Below are 18217 nucleotides of genomic sequence, written 5' to 3'. Positions count from 1 at the left end.
ACTAAGCTCACTCCGCTCTGGGACGCGCGTGCTCTGGGCAATCTTCGGTTCAGTAAGGGGTTCTCCCGATGGGATTCCATCAGTATTTCCGCGGTGGGGGACATGTGGGAGCGAGGGGATGTCATCACCTTCGCCCGTTTGAAAGAGATTTATGATCTGGGACCGCACGAGACATACCGATATGTACAAATCCGCCGCGCCTTGCCCTCGGCCATCCCGGCTGGATCGACTCTTCCTGAGTCCTCCCCACTGGAGGATCGCCTCCTGACAGACTATATGGTGGAGAAGGCAACCTCCCTCACATACCGAAAGCTCCTTTATAACTCTCCAGATCCGCTGATGCCCCTCAAGGAAAAATGGGAGCAGGAGGTAGGCGCGCTTGACGAGCATGAGTGGAATGAGGCTCTGGCTTCCCCTAAGGAAGCGGGCATATCGGCCAGGATGAGGCTAGTTCAGCTCAAAGTCCTCCACAGAACATACTACACTAGAACACTGCTACACCGCATACACCGAGCCCCAGACCCCTTTTGCTTGCGAGGCTGCGGGGAAGAGGGCACCTTCTTCCATACATTCTGGGATTGCCCACGCATACACAACTATTGGCGTCAGGTCCTGCGTACTATATCCCAGGTGCTGGAGGTCTCGGTGCTGCCGGAGCCACGACGGTGCCTCCTCAATGTATGGGAACCAACAGATTTGTCCCGGCACGGCCGCCTTTGGGTGACACTGGGAATGATGGTAGCGAAGCGAGACATTGCGCAGCGCTGGGGGGTGGCGGACCTCCCGACAACATCACAATGGTGCACAAACATGGACAGGACGATGGTTACAGAAAGGGCGGTGTACCTAAGCCGGACCTGTCCTGGCAAATGGAACAAGGTCTGGTCCCCGTGGAACGCCTACCGGGGCGACATCTGCAACCCACTGCCAGAAGATGACCCAATGGACTCGGACGATGATGACGGGTTGGAGTGAGGATGGTTGGCTGTGGGGTGGGGTCCTTCAGGAGGGGTTGGGGGTGGAGATGTTTTCTTTGCGCCCTACGTTCATTCCAGGATGAAAAAGGCTTGGTCTTATTTCAGGTATACTCTCGTATCTATCTAGCAATGTACGTTGTCATTGATCGCACTGTGATTTCCCGATGTTCGGTTGTTCTTTTAGTTTGTTTCAAAAATAGAAAATGATAACCTCAACTACTCTGTATGGAACATTTGCTACAGTCCTTCATTAACTCTTCCGGCGACCCTTATTGAAATGACCTCTTCAACATGTGCAATGCATTTACTTAAGGCTGTCGTTCCGATGTGATACTTAAGTATAGCGGCCGGCCCCTCGGGGTTGTAGGCGACATGCTGTGTAACGATATGAAGGTATAATAAAGGCTTTCAAAAAAAAAAAGAAAGGTAGGAGCGAAATGGGGCGGATGTTCATCAGATCAGTCATAGGGATGTTGGCGTTCTTACAAATCATTGTAACCAGCGCAGCTTTCCATTCCGATGGGACATGACCCTCTTTTAATGAGAGATTGAGAAGATATTCAATCTGCGGGGATAGTTGTGGAGCCAGGATGGTGGTGATTCTAGCTGGAATCGAATCACAGGGCAAATCCAACTTTATTTTATGGATTAGAGTTATTGCATCTGCTGTAGGAAGAGGAGGAAAGCTTTCAAGCAACAGCAGAGGGGCTGATTCTGGAGTGTCTAAAGTCAAAGGAGCCAGACACTAGCTTCCGGACTAAACAATTTTTTCATAAATGTGCTCTATTTTTTCTGAAAAATAGTTTGCGATATCGTTACACAAAGTTTGTGTAGGTGCTTCAGGGTTCTCACAAGCCTTGAGTTTCGTTAATGATTGCAAAATATGGTATAAAACCTTAGGGGCGTTGACAGCCAGTACAAGTTGGGTGGCAATGTGGTTTTTGTGTGCATTTTTATGTTACTATGGTAGCTAGACAGGGTAACAAAGAAACAAAGAAATAATTTTTATTGCATTCATAATGAGTGGTACACCGCCTTTTTTCAGCTTTCTTACAGAGTTGTTTTTGTGCACGCAGCTGGGGAGAAAACCAGGCAGCCTGAGATAGTTTGGAATGATTAGGGGATTGTTTCAAAGGTGCAAGATGGTCAATAGTCTGAGTTAATGCCAGATTAAATTTAGTTATACTTTCTGCTAAGTTATCCGATGGATTATACCGGGGCATTTCATAGGAGGTTTGAAAACTCTCTGAGGTGACCTTCTGCCATTGTCTATGAGTTAGATGGGAGGCCACGTTTTGTCCCTGGGCTTCCTTAGGGTCCTGGATAAAAAATTCCATTAACGCATGGTCAGACCAGGTTAGTAGAGATAGGGGCTCGCATTGAACAATGGGAGAGCTGGAAAAAATGATGTCCAGCGTATGACCAGCAGTATGAGTGTAACCTTCATTCAACTTATTTAGGCCTAGGAGTGCAAGATCGTCCAGGAGGGTTTGTGAGTCAGCGTTCATGGTACATTCACTGTGAATGTTGAAATCGCCTAACAGTAAGAAATTGTTACTTACAAGCACATGGGGGCTATTACTTTGGTAAGTAGCAGTGAAAATTCAGCTAGAGGTCCTGGAGGGAGATAGACCAGGGCCCCCTTCCTGCTGGCTTGAGCAGAAAGAGGTCAATTCAAAGATAAGGAGTTCCATCTTTGCTTTACAGCACTCATCCAGTGGGGAGACCTTAATGCTATCTTAATGACCAATAGCAATTCCTACCCCCACCTTGAGTGATCTATCCATCCTAATGAGTTTATATCCTTCAGGTATAGTGAGAGCAATAGAAGTAGAGGAATGGGGCTTAAGCCAGGTTTCAGTTAAGAACCCAAGCTCAGGCTGTACAGTAGATATTAAATGCCAAATTTCAGTGGAGTGCCTTGGCAGAGAACGGACATTACACAACATATTTTTCCATCTCATCTATGATTTATTTGTAGGATTCTTAATGTGTTGGTCCTGAAAGGTAGTGATCTCTGTTCTAGAGGGGCCTGTACAGGATGAGAAATTATGCAATGTTTCATAGATCGAGGCTGTTTCGCCAGAGTTGCTCTGGTACTGACAGGCTCTGCAGGCGAAGGGACCATCAACAAAAGGGATTCAGGTCGGCAGGAAGGTGTAACCTTGACTCTTCGGTCAAGCACCCCCTGCCTAGTGTAAAGCCTAAGTGGAGCTATGCCCATTTTACCTTCATATAACTTTACTTATCAGCAAATGTTTAGTTTCACTCTTAGCATTTTTTTTCCCATGGCTTTTAATTCTGGCCCAGTTATTGCATTTTTGTATTGTCCTCTGGGGACAATTTGATGACATATTACTATTTTTTGGCACATCAAACCTCTTACTGATAATAATATTATTACCCCTAAAGCAACTATTCCTACTTCTCCAACTGATGTGACCGCTACTACTAATTTCACAACTGCCAGTGCTACAACAACTACTAGTGCTACTAGAAATCATATCAGAGGGTCTCAGCTACATAATTTTGGATATTTGTTTTTGGAAAAATCATTTCAGATTAGCAACATTTGTAGGTGATAAGGGAAAAATATTTCTATAAATACGATTATGCCAATTTCTACTAACCTTGTAGTCTCCTTCAAAAACAAATCTTTTGACTTTGACTTCCTGTGCACCATGGTAAGCCCTAAACAAGAAGTGAGTTACAATGTTGAAAATGGGTTCTGCCTTAGTTTGCAGCGGTGAATGGCATATGTTTACCTGCCTTTTTTCTGGAAATGGTGGCACTGTCACATGATTACAATTTCCTTGACCTGCAGCTCCCTTGAAATTGAGCAATTATTATAAATTGCCTTTGACACGCGTCCTTTGTTAAACTTTCTTCTTACCTCATCTGAGGCCTCCTGTCCTCCCCACATCATCAACTTGACTAAGCAGCTGGGGAGTAGATCCGGTATGCCAGACCTGTTTAGTGGGTAGTCAATTGTAAACTCTCGCCATCAGTTTCTTTGATTAGTGGTGGCAATTTAGTGGGTGATTATCTTTTGCTGGGGAGTACCTGTTCTTTACCAAGGATTGTTTTTCCAAACCTCTCATTAGGATGCAAAAGAACTGCTGTGGAACGGCTGCCTAACCCTACTTTCTCAGATGTTGTTTCGAGAGGTTCTTTTACTTGGGGCTGCATCCTAGTAACATCAAGTTAATGTATCCAGATAATAAGGTCACCTAGTATGTGGGGGTTAGTGGCTGTATTTACTGGTAGCTGCAGTGTAGGGTACACTCAGTTCCACCCTTTTTCAAGACGATGCAAACATTTTTAGTTTTGGGAATGGACTTGAAGTGAGGCTAACAAATGATAGGTTTGTGTATCATAAATGGCTTTTAGCGGTTCAAACTTTTATTTAACAGGGCACTTGTAACCTGACACGACTCGGTGGCAATTACATTTAGAGAAGCGAGTACTGGTTTATGGTTCCAATCCTAATAATGGATTTAAAGTGTGCTATCCCAGGAGCTGTATGTGTAGAAACCAACCAGAGACATCACGTGTTGTGTGCACTCAGACTTGAGTTCTCAGAGGGCTAGGTTATAATGAGGAACATAATGTATTGCTGAGTACCCAAGAGTCTGCCACAACAGCCTACACTTGTCTGGCAGGGTTTCCAAGCCAGCATTGCAAGGCTGGCTTTTACTGGATAGCAGTGGTCTTCCTTCTGATATCAACTATGACATGGACAACAACCTTGTAGTCCTAATTCCTTTCTTTAAGAAGGTATCAGGTGATCAGGAGTTTGACTAGCCTACATAGAGAGCACTACAATAATCAATTTGGGCAGGAACAGTAGATTTTTTATCTCATTAACAGGTAGGAGGTGGATTTTAAACATGTCCTCCAACTGTTGCTATCAATTTGTGCGCTCTCAAGGGAAGGGGAAACTTGGCAATGTCCGAAAACGCCAGCTCACCTAATGGAAGCCAGGACCAGCTGCCATTTCTGTTTTTAGCATGTGAAGGAACATGATGTGTTATTCGCGTTTTAGATCAGATAAGAAGATTTTATCACACTTGTGAAATTACACTGCAATTTTTTCAAATGACAACCATACTGCATGCAGCAGGAAGTCTGAGGTAATCATTAATAATGGACTTTGGAATTTTGTATCATAGGTCAAACTTACATTTGAGATGGATCTTTTCCTGCTGCCAAAAGATGGTAGTTCACTTAAACAAAAGGCCAAAACAGATGTCGAGAAAAATGCTGTAAAAAGTAGGGAGTATGATGCCTCCTTCCTGGACCTTGGATTCACCTGTGTCACAATAAATGGTGAAATAAAGCCACAGTGTGTGGTTTGTGGCATGACCTTGGCTAACCAAAGTCTGAAACAAAACAAATTAAAGCGCCACTTGGAAAGTAAATACGGGTCACTGGTCGGAAAGAATACAGATTTGTTTTGCCAGAAAGCTGGAGACATTATCCACCAAAAAGACACTGTGAAAAATGTGGTCTCCACACCAACAAATGCCCTGAAAACATCTTACCAAGTGCCGTACCACATTGTCAAAAACAAAAAGCTTTTTACAGATGGGAAAAAGTGATTCTTCCAGCAATGCTTGGTGTGGCCAGGACAATGCTTGGTGAAAAAGCGGCAGAGAAGTTGAAAATGGTACCACTCTCATACACACAAAATTCCCACTGAATCTCTGACATGTCAGAGGATATCCACAGACAACTCCTTGCATGCTGGAAATCAAGTTTGTTTGCTTTTTAATTGGATGAAGTGACTGACATATCCAAGAAAGCTCATTTAATTGCTTGTGTCAGATACTTTCACAAAACTGTAATATTGGAAGATTTTTTATTCTGTAAACCAATCAGGGTACAGACAACAGCATCAACCATGTTTGACAAACCTGTGCGCCAATGACTTAAATGGGACAGCTGTGTTGGGATCTATACAGATGAGGCTCCTTCCATGTGTGGGGCTAGGGCAGGCCTAAGGTCAAAGTGTTAAAAGTGGCTTCTCATATTCTATGGACCCACTTTATGATTCACCCCACTAGAGCTTATCTGTTTTCAATTTTGTGTGCAGAAATGGGAGCTGAACATGATGGTATGCTTTTCCATACAGAAGTCAGATGGTTATCCAGATAGAAGCTTCTGAATCACAAATGAAGTGCTCCAATTCCTTCTAGGTTTGAATCCATACAAAGCAGAACAGTTATGTAATCCCCATTGGCTTGTGCTTGTAGCATACCTTGCAGACATTTTTGATAAATTAAATTCCTTGAGTTTGTCTTTGCAAGGAGCTGAAGGTACATCTTTCACAATGTGCAAAAAATATCTGCTTTCAATTGGAAGCTAGAATTATGGAAAAGACTAATCAAATATGGCCTGCTGGAGGTTTTATATGTAATCAGTAAAGGACTGGCCTATTGTTAAAAAGTACTCAGAACTGTATGTATAGGGGAACAGATTGTGTTCCTTCATGAAGCCCTCACCCACCAACCTAGTTGGTGGCATGCTTCATCATCAGGCCCACCCAGTGACACCGAGTGTGTCCTGGTGTGCTTCAAAGCCTGCGTTACAGCAGAGCTGATATATTACTGAGAGTGCAGTGAAAGTGAAGTGAAAAGTGAACAGGTTAAAAGCTATCCAGTGGTCCCCTCTGGTAGCGTTAAAAATAAGGCTGTGAATGTAGGTGGAGTGGTGATTATGAACTCCTGCATCCAGTGGTAGGTCTACATGTTTTAGCAAGGCCTTTATTAAACCTGCTTTCCTCAGGACCCCATAGATATGTGATGGTTGTACTAATAGTGAGTACGTGGTTTTAAAATGTGTTGCACACGCTAAGGTGCCTTACGTGTGGGAGTGGGGAATTCCCTCTCCAAGCATAACTATACATACAAACATGACAAACAAAACATACGGTAAAATGTTTTAGCAGAAGTTGCCACAGGAATGAATATCATTACTGTTGACTTGCGGCGAATTATTGGTTATATACGGTAAAAAAGGTATAATCGTATTGGTGGTACAGGTATAGTGATCGTTACCGAAATATGCTCTCATGGGTGTGGTGGGCTACGTGGTGATGCACAGACACACACACTGGAAATTGTGTATTATAAATATTTACGCTGTTGTTTTAAACGAATGCCCCTATAGAGATTCCCGGCAGAGGGAAGGACCCTGAAAAAAAAAGGTAGCAGCCCGCGGGTACTTCAGGACCTGTAGGGAGAGAAATTCTAATCCCTTAGTAGTGCTGGTCTCATACTCGTTACTCATGCTAATGGCGGTTTCGACCCTTCAGAAACCTATTTGGCTGCGGCGGTAGGAAAGGAGCCTCCGTGAGTGCCGTCGTTTAAATACCAAGTGCGGTAAGTGCAGCTGCTCCTCATCGTGGTTGACGGCGTCTGCGGGAAGAGAATGAACACAGAGGACAGACTCCAGTTCCAGCTCCTGATGATGACATGAGCGTTGTCAAGGAGACCAGGCAATGTTGTCGGTAGGAATCTGTGTGCGCTGTATAACGAGACCGCTGTGGTGTGTAGTATATAATATGATAGGCCCCTGTTTTGTGGTGAGATTTAAATTATTAAAGGTAAAGATCTGATTATACCTCAACGGACCAGTGCACATGTCTCGGTTGTTTGGATTAGAGGCATAGCGCGTATGGCGTGGATCACAGAAAAACAAGTTCCGGCTCCTACTGAGGGTTGTCAAGGAGACCGGGCAATGTTGTCTGTAGGGAGCGCTGTGTGCTCTGTAATGAGACCGCTGTGGTGTATACTATGTAATATTTAATGCCCCTGTTCTGTGATGAGAAAGATCCTAATATACCTTGATGGACCAGCGCACGTGTCCCGGTGGTTTAGAGGTATGACACGTGATGACGTGGATTAAGGAAAACAAGCTTTATGTACAGTGAAGCGCTGGAATATGAGCCGCATGGGCGTGGCCCCTGATATGAAGTAGTTAGGATGGGGTAGAATGTTCAGATTATGTGAGGGGAAGGAGAAGCGCGAGCCCATAGGGGACCCCTAAACTCAAAAGAAACATGGTGCAGAGATCATGCTCTCCATGATTATTGAGTCCAGAAGGGGCTTAGGTCCGTAAATATGAACCTGGCCTTGGTTCAGAGGCTGTGTCAAGGGATGGAGTCATTGAGTCACTCCTGGTCAGTAGATAAGCGGTAAATCCACTTTGTTCCTTCGTTAGTAGCATTTTTTCATTGTTTTGTGTATCAATTTAAATTGTTCAATCACAGTCCACGTCATGCCATTTGGGGTGTGGCCACTTTGTATATAGTGGTCAGTGAGACGGTTGATGTTCTTTTTACACCTGATGGTGCTGCAGTGTTCCACTATGCGTGTTCTTACTTTTTGTGACGTCATGCCCACATAGCAGAGACTGCAGGGGCAGGTGATTAGGTAGACAACGTTGGCTGAGTTGCAGTTGGTGTGTTTCATCTGCTTCCAAGTTTTACCAGCTTCCAAGTTGAGTGTCTTGGTTTGGTTAGTTAAGTGGCAAACACTGCAGTCATTACAAGGGTAGTGTCCAGTGACCTGAGGGAGACCCCATGCGGTGTGGACTGTGTTACTCATTCCTGTTTGCTTGTTTGGTCGCGTGGACACCAGTTGGTCTTTGAGGTTACCGGCACGTTTGTAGGCAAAGGCTAGTTTATCCCAGTCTCTGGGACCTTAGTTGATAATGTGTAAGCATGGGCGGAAAATCCGTTACGCTCGCGGATTTTCTGTAAATTCGCAATCCGCGAGATTCGCGAATTTCCCGCAAAATCCGCAAATCCGCGAGCAGCGGATTTTATGGCTTGCTCGCACTGTTCGCGTGAGTTCGCGGCTTCCCAGTTCAACTTCGCGCCCCGCGAATAAGCGCTAAATTGCAGAAATACGATCTTAGCAAAACTGAAACTACTTACCAGGTTCAAAAGTTCAAGTTCATCATTAGTAGCCATTTCCTGTAGTGCTTCCTGAGGGGCCCCTCCAGAGTTCAGTTGCCTACTTGCAACTATTATGTGACCCTGCTCTGACCCTCAGAATAGTTACACAAAGGTCCTGAATTACAGCTAAGGCAGACAAGCAGGAGCCAGGCTGGAAGTTCAAATCCAGTGACACATTAATCAGCCCCTAATTCATTATTGTCAGTTGGGGCAGGGCAGGTGTTGTAACTAATTTTGCAACAATGAAAGCACTTAGCAAGTGAAAAAGATCACTAATCAGGAAGCACTAAGGAAGCAGGTGCCAGCTAAAAAAATATTCTGTGACACATTAATCAGCCCCAAATTAATTCAGGTCACTTGAGGCAGGGAAGGTGTGCTTTGCTTTGCCACAATAATGTACACTGGACAACCAGAGGGTGCTGTGATGAAACAGAGGGTGGCATGGGTGGGCCAGAGGGTGGCATGAGTAGTCAGAGAGTGGCAGTGGTGACAGAGAGTGGCAGTGATGAAGAAGAGTGTCCCAAACAGGCTGGACACGTAGAAACAACAAGTTCGCAAAACTTGCGACCCGACAGGTAAGTTCGCGTTTGCGAAATTGTACAAAACCCTCGCGAACTGGCAGAAACCCACGCGAACACAAAAAAAAATCTGCAAATTCACGAGAATTCGCGGATTTTGCGGATTGCGAGTTCGCAAATCCGCAAAATTCGCGAACGTGAGATTCGCAAAATTCGCCCATGCTTAATAATGTGCCAGTGTTTCCTGATGATGCTGGCCACTGTGGTGGAGGCCACATTGTATGTGGTAGCACATGTCATGGGGGTGTCAGGTTGTTCCTTCATGATGGTCTCCAGTAGTGACTCCCTGTTTTTCTTACGTGCCTGTTTCTTGCACTTGGTGATAATTCTGGCCGGGTATCCGCGTTTTTTTAGTTTGGATTCGAGTACTGTTGCTTGTTGTTTGATGAAATCATTCAAGTTACTGCAGTTCCTGCGGATGCGCAGGATTTGACCATATGGAAGATTCTTACTCAACACTCTAGGATGAAAGCTGTTGAAGTGGAGGAGGGAATTTCTGGCAGTAGTTTTGTAGTGAGTGCTCGTAGTGAGTCCTCCTGGTTCAGCTGTGATGTTAAGTTCAAGGAATGCCAGGGTGGTGGTACTGGTTACATTGCCTCAGGCATTCTGTGTTGTAATCAGTTTAATTCTGTAATGTAATCCCTCCTCCCTTGTCAGCTGGTTTTATGATAAGGGAGGGGTTGTTCTGCAGGCCTCTGATAGTACCTCTTTCTTTTATTGAAAAGTTATTGAACGTGTTATTTTGCCCTAGTCCCTCCACATCGTGGTATATTGCCTGCTCACGGGTGGTAATCTTTGCTGGAATACTGCTCGGTGGACCAACCAGATGTCTTTTATTTCTTCAGAAGTACCATGTATACACTGAGACATTCAATGTGAATCACAAATACTCAAGGGGAAAAGAGAATGGGATACAGGAGAAAGATAGCTGGAGCAAAACTTTCTTTACATCAGACAGATTTCACTAAGCAGAATTTTTGTATCCTTTTTTCTTTTGCCTATTATCATAAGCTTGATTCTAATATAATTTTGTTTTAAAGAAAACTAATACCTGGTTTACAAGCAACAATTTCTCAGTTACTCTCCCTAAATTTCTTATGACTTTAAATTTTTTTTGCAGATTTCTATAGCAGTAGTAGTAGTACAAGCTTTATTCGAGATATTTTCTCATAAAAGCACAGCATAAAATCAAGTACATTACAGGTAAAAACAAGTCATTTTATGTATGCATATTCTTAAAAACAGTTGTGCAAGCTCATACAAAACCAAAAGGTGGAAAATTACACACAAATATAACCAATTGCATTAGAATTTATAAAAAACAATATACATCAGGTTAGCTGAGCCTACCCATCAGCCGCCGCCTGATTGCCCAAGCCCACCCCAGGTATTTGGCTACTCCGAGAACTATCGACTCCTGGGTGGATGTACATAGGATTCTCGTAGCCACTGCACTGTGTCGTGTTCCAAGATTTTTACAAATTGGAGTCAGCCATGCCCTCCTTGGTGACGAGTAAGCTTCGCAGACAAATAAAAAATGACCTAGGCTTTCTACAGCTGCTTCACACACTGGACAACACATAGTGGTCGGGCTCTGCCATCCCGCAGTAAGTTTTTTTAGCGGGAGGGATCCAGACCTTAACTGAAAGACTAACTTCCTGTCCAATGGGACTGTAATGCTGTCCCAATAGTTTTCTAGAATAGGACAGATTTTGACTTCCAAGAAGCGAACAGCCATAGAATCAGATCTGGTACTTCTCAGAAGGCTGCTATCTACCCAATCCCAATATTGAGACTTGAGGGCTTCCTTACTTGGAAAGACTTCCCCCTGCAGATTAGTCCAGAGATTAGAAAGGCCCAAATTAATTAACATGGCCCTTAAATTTTTTAGCCACTTAATCTTGTGGAAATTATCTTCCTTAATTATTGCCAGGAAGCCATCGGCGTAGTGCTTAATCTCTGGAGTTGTCGAAAGGCGTCTCCAGTAGAGAATGGGGCGCAGTCGCGCTCTATCACTAATTGACCCTCTACCCAGCTCAAGAAACAGTGGAATTAGGGGGGTGCTCTGAGGGAGACCTGTAATTCCTCTAAGGAACCTGTTTTCTGATGTCTGTACGGTCGATAGGTTTTCCCAAGCCCATAGCTCTGCGCCGTATAAGGCCGCACCTAGAACCTTTGCATCATAAACTATAAGGACAGGCTTAATGGGTTTAGTCTTGGATTTTCTATGTTCCCCCCGCAGCGCCCCTGATGTTTGTTGGTGTTTTAGTGCCGTTTTTTCCAGGTGGTGAGACCAACCCAAGCCCTCTGCTATTTGGACCCCTAGGTACGTGAACTCCCTAACCACCTCTAACTTAGTATTGTTCAAGAGTACCCTGGGGTGAGTTTTGCGGCGCGGGGAGAAGGCCATTAGTTTCGTCTTGCCCACGTTTACTTCTAGACCGTGCTCTTTGCAAAAAACATCAAATATGTTTAATGCACGCTATAACCCTACAGGAGTCTTTGACATGATTAGGGTATCGTCAGCGAACATCAGGATCGGGACCCTGACGCCCGCTAACGAAGGTGCATCTACACCCACATCTAACATCCGCTCCACAATCCCATTAATGAATAATGAGAAAAGTAGGGGTGCCATGGCACAGTCTTGGCGGACCCCCCTTTCTACCGGGAAGTCCGATGTTGACTCGCCATTCCCTCCCCACTGGACTCTTGCGAAATTGCATTCGTGCAATCGCATGATTAAGGTGAGCAGTTCAACCGGAATACCTAGCTTTTGCAGGACCAGCCATAACTTGTACCTGGGGACCAAATCAAAGGCTGCCTGTAGGTCGACAAATGCGACATACAGGCAGCCCCTGCCAAGCAATACTGTCCTCCACCGCAGTATAGTGAAACGGAAGACCTGATCAATTGTGCTGGTGGCCCGCCTAAATCCTGCCTGATAGGGTGAAAGAGCATTGTTATCATCCACCCAGTCCATAAGCTGATTTACAACCATTTTCCCCATTACTTTTTGTATGGTTGCTATCAGGCTTATAGGCCTGTAATTGGCTGGGAGAGACCAATCTCCTTTTTTGTAGGTATGATGATTGCACCTTGCCAAAGCTCAGGGACCGCCCCACCCTTGGCGACGGCATTTCCCAGCAGAAAAATATACCTCGCCCATCTCTTCATGTCGTGTTGGAAGACATCCGAGGGTATCCCGTCTAGCCCTGGTGCCCTCCCACATTGGACAGTGCTAATTAAGGTAAAACAGATTATCAGTAGCAAAGACTGGCGATGTGACCTCCCCCATCCCTGCATACTTTATTTCTGCGTATTGTGGTCTAAAGTACTCGACCCAGGCTTCTTCAGCTACATTATTATCGGGCCTTGCAGGGGTACCTCCTCTACCCCACTTTATAATTTTCCAGAAAAGCCTAGAGTCCTTACTACTAGAAAGCTCCTTTAACTCTGCCCAATGGTCTTCATCCCATTTCCTCTTCGCCTGGGAAATGGCTGTTTTATACGATTTCCTAGCCGCACTAATTGCAGCCCTGTCTCTTTCTCTAATAGCTTGACCCAATGTCAATCGGGCAGACCTACACCGGCAATTAAACCACCTTGCAACTTCCGGGGTTTTTTTCCCTTTATTATTTTTTGACTGTATAAAGCATGGTTTTAGGAGGGAAAAAAACTTATTATGGATATCTATAATATCCCTGGAACCAGGGGTTGTAGATTCTACCGCTTCCATAGAGGAAATTGCCTTATCCACCTCAACATTAATGAAGGTCATTGTTCCTTCATTTGCCAATACCCTTGGCCATTTTAGCCTTCGCATGTCATTGGCCATTACTGGGGTATGGTCATTTCTTGTGTGCATGTTTTGGGGTCCAACATTCCACCATCTATTGGTCACACAAAGGGGATTGTGATCGCTTTCTAATCTGGGCTTAATGACCATATCAAGAACTCCCTGCCAAAGCGGGAGACTACATATTACATAATCTATTCTACTCCTGCTATGGCCATTATCAAAAGTGTAACCGCCCTCCTTGTCCCCTGGTGTTCTCCCATTCAGGGCTCTTAGGCCATGCTCCATAAACATGGCATTTAGTAGCAGTATATCCTTCGTCCACCGCTTGACCGGATTTGTACACAGAGATGGTACTCCCCAAAGAGTGTCCTCATCCTGTCCAAAGGGATCATTTGTACTGTCAAGAGGTTCGAAGGTCCTGTTTAGATCCCCGGCTACTACTACCCTGTTGTTTTGGGACTTAGTTTCTAGGGAGGCGGACAGCGCCTCTAGGGTGGAAGAACTAGCTGAATTAGTGCCTCTTGCGTAGATATTATACAGGTCAATTACATCCCACTTTTTTGTGGAAAATCTTAACAGTTGTAAATCACTAATACCCAGGTCCAACACTTTAATAGAGATTTCCAGGTCCTGCTTTATCCATACCGTAAGCCCTCCCATTGGCCGACCCCTACCTCCTCTAGAGGCTGGTATTGAAAAATTTAAGTAGCCACGGAGGAAAACAGGGTCACAAGCCCATGTTTCTTGAAAGCAACACACATCAAACCCATTGATAAAATCTACCCAAATTTGTGAGTCTAACTTGCTTCCCAGCCCAGCAATATTCCAGGATAAAAGCATACCGAAACTAGGCTCGTCCCCACATGATTTATTTATATTGGAACATGGTTGAGGAATCATTGGGTCTGCATCATTCACTGCAAGACTATCGGTTATCCTCACATAACCACCATCTATGTCATCATCCTCATTTACAATAGATGTGGGTAACTCCCCTGCTCCGTCGTTGAAATTTACTTCCCCACCTCCTTCCGCCACAATCAGACTCTCGTTACCAATATTCCTGACATTTGTCATCGGACCAGCATTAACTTCGAGTTCATCACAACCCCCTTGTTTATTCCTACTACTTCCTCCCCTGCTATTACACATGTGTTGAAGCGTTTGTCAGCATCCCCACCCTTGATCTTGCCATCCAACCGGAGGGTTGTAATACGTGCCAGTGATATAGTTTTGGCACTGTGGCAGTGGAGCCGGTGTGGAAATCCTTGGCCATGGAAAGTTGGAAGGGCATATGTGCTCATTAAGCAGGCTAGTCGATACACTAGTTGGGCGAGGATAGAAGAAAGTAAGGTCAACAATTCCAATTCCTCCCTTGTTTATGCCCCATCCCTGTCTAGTTATCCATCCTGCCACCCTTGGGTCTTGAAAATTAACCACAATACAATCCCCCCCCAGGGTTTTAGTTGTATAGCCTATCCAATCTATTCTCCTTACCCCCAGGATTAGACCATCAACTTCTCCTGGTAGAGGCCGGTTCACCCTTAGCCAGTGCATAACCTTATTTTTAAGCATCTGGAAGGTTTCTCTCTGTCCTACTGGTAGTGGTGGGACATTTATGAGGACTGCTACAAAGGGGAAGGAATCTGGGGTAAGGTTCATGGGGGGTTTCCTATGAGGTGGCTTTATCGGGGGTGGTGGGATCGGTTTGGTAGCTATAGGAACAGGGCGGGGTGCAGATTTATTTGCTATGGTCTGGTTGTTGATTAGTGAGGTAGGTGCTGGAGCAGTGCCTACAGTAGGACACACGTTACCCACTAATCCAGCAGTAGGCAGAGGGTTTAGAGTTGGAGGTGGTTGCTGTGCCTCAATCAGAGCTGGAATTACAGTGTTAGTGGGATTTACAGCAGGACCCGGTGGTGCTAATTCAACAGGCTTAGAAGGTCTTTTTGCAGCCGCACTACCTGACTTGGATGGCAATGGAGGGTTAGTTTGTTGCCTATGTCCCTTTTCCTGAGTTACACAATGGGTGTTGTTCTGGGGCTTACTACTTCCGTCCACCCTTACTTGAGTTTTTATCAGCGCTTTTGTTGAGTAAAAATTGTCTAGAGTTACCTGCTCAAAATGGTCTAGCCGGTCAGAGAGCTTGCTAATTCGTTCCTCTATAGGGGTGATAATTGATCGAAGCAACTTTTCTAAGTCGGGAATCAAATTATAAAGGGGTGTTAGCTTGTCATCCATTGGCAGACCTGTCACTGGAGATTTAATACTACTAGGATCTGGGCTGTCTAGTAGGACAACATCCCCGTCTTGTAGACTTCCCGTACTACGACTTACTTCAGTGTCAGCCTTCCTAGGGCACGTACTTTTATGTACTTTTCTATGTTTGTGTGGGGGCTTAGCAGAGTGACATTTTCTTGGTGCAGTAGTCCTTTTCGATCCAAGTTTGGGTTGGGGCAAGGAAACCTGGGCACATGGTTCTGCTGAAAATATCGTGGGGTCAATATGGCTCACACAAGGAGAAATTAGTTCTGTTAAAGTGTCCTTGTTTGCTTTCTTAGTGGGTACATCATGATTTTCGGCTACAACAGGGAGACTTACTGAGGATAAAGGTGTTACCAGTGCAGGATAGATTTATGCGGGGCGCTTGTCTACAGAATTTTTAAGAAGTTCAATAGACAGTCTACGCTCAGCACGCCTCTCTGCAAGTGTTATCTCTTTATCAATATTTTGGGGTGGTCGGTTAAAGAAGAATTTATCCAACGGTCCAATTACCAGTGGTCCAGTATCAGCAGGTGGGGTCGTCGGAACAATACTACTTGGGGATACCGACATTGTTATTATGATCACCAACCTTATTACAAAGTACAATATAAGGCACTTATCTGTCGCTTAATGCTATGTGTTCCGTTAAGGACAATGTCAGAGGACTGGCCCAGCCCAGCCTCCCTCGGCCCCTGACGGCCACAGACGGTCCCGCCCTTGTCGCGGGCTTCTCCCGGCGCCCTCCCGCGCGCTCCCGCGCAGCGGGAATCGTCAGTTGTTGATATACTATCTAGGCTGGAAGAGGAGGAGCCTGCAGGGAGAGCGTCCCAGCTGGTAAGGGTTGGGAGTTGTGGGCGCTCCTGGGACTTGCAGGCCTGCGCCCACAACACGCTCGCAGCCCTGCAGGTCCCGGTACACAGAGTCAGGGTTCAATCCAAGCGCTGATTGGAGATGGCCTCGGGCGAAGTGGGACCCGCGCAGCGGGTTCCGCGAGCAGTTTCGTGGTGAGGCAAAGTCAGCTTCAGACCCACAGCAAACCCAGCGTGAAAACAGCAAACAACAAAGGAATCCGTCGGTGCTAGTAAGGAGGCGGCTTATTACCGCGTTGAGAGACCAGGGAGGAGCCTGCAGGGAGAGCGTCCCAGCTGGTAAGGATTGGAAGTTGTGGGCGCTCCTGGGACTTGCAGTCCTGCGCCCACAACACGCTCGCAGCCCTGCAGGTCCCGGTACACAGAGTCAGGGTTCAATCCAAGCGCTGATTGGAGATGGCCTCGGGCGAAGCGGGACCCACGCAGCGGGTTCCGCAAGCAGTTTCGTGGTGAGGCAAAGTCAGCTTCAGACCCACAGCAAACCCAGCGTGAAAACAGCAAACAACAAAGGAATCCGTCGGTGCTAATAAGGAGGCGGCTTATTACCGCGTTGAGAGACCAGGGAGGAGCCTGCAGGGAGAGCGTCCCAGCTGGTAAGGATTGGAAGTTGTGGGCGCTCCTGGGACTTGCAGTCCTGCGCCCACAACACGCTCGCAGCCCTGCAGGTCCCGGTACACAGAGTCAGGGTTCAATCCAAGCGCTGATTGGAGATGGCCTCGGGCGAAGCGGGACCCGCGCAGCGGGTTCCGCAAGCAGTTTCGTGGTGAGGCAAAGTCAGCTTCAGACCCACAGCAAACCCAGCGTGAAAACAGCAAAACAACAAAGGAATCCGCCGGTGCTAGTAAGGAGGCGGCTTATTACCGCGTTGAGAGACCAGGGAGGAGCCTGCAGGGAGAGCGTCCCAGCTGGTAAGGATTGGGAGTTGTGGGCGCTCCTGGGACTTGCAGTCCTGCGCCCACAACACGCTCGCAGCCCTGCAGGTCCCGGTACACAGAGTCAGGGTTCAATTCAAGCGCTGATTGGAGATGGCCTCGGGCGAAGCTGGACCCGCGCAGCGGATTCCGCGAGCAGTTTCGTGGTGAGGCAAAGTCAGCTTCAGACCCACAGCAAGCCCAGCGTGAAAACAGCAAACAACAAAGGAATCCGCCAGTTAAGCAATGTTTATTCCTTATGGTGATTTGAGTCAAAACCCAATCCTTGCAAGACATTATTAAAGTTCAGAAAAACAGTCTTCAGCAAAATTACTTCCTCCTACCCCGCTACCAAGTTTAGTAATAGTGGCAAGAGAAGCAGACATCCAAAGTCACATGAAGAACAAAGCATAAACTCAAAATCTCCAGGGGTTCTAAGGGCCAGATGTATTAAGCGTTTTCCCGTTCGCAAACGGGCTGATTCGCAGAATATATCATCCCAAAAGGCAATTGCAAAATAGGGAGTCACAATTTTGCGATTACCTATTTTGCGAAGGCATTTAGAGAATCACAATTTGCGATTCTATAAATGCAATGCAGGAAGTGCTTTTTAAATTGCGACCCTGCTTTAAGGAATCACAATTTACCACCAACTTCAGGTTGGTGGTAAATTGCAAATCCTTAGAAAAATTCAAATTTTTGCATTTTCCAAGTGCCATGTGGCACACATACATGCCCTTAGGCCATGTATGTTCGCCACTTGTGCACACATGCAAATTTCAGGGCTGCAACAGGGTGTCCTTTCACTACCCTTGCATTCTTGAAATTGCATGCGCAATTTGCGAGTACCTA

Source organism: Lissotriton vulgaris, chromosome 3_1 (genome assembly GCF_964263255.1).
Source record: "Lissotriton vulgaris chromosome 3_1, aLisVul1.2, whole genome shotgun sequence".
In the NCBI taxonomy this organism is placed as follows: Eukaryota; Metazoa; Chordata; class Amphibia; order Caudata; family Salamandridae; genus Lissotriton; species Lissotriton vulgaris.
The sequence above is the reverse complement of the archived record's forward strand: the minus strand, read 5'-3'. Positions refer to the sequence as shown.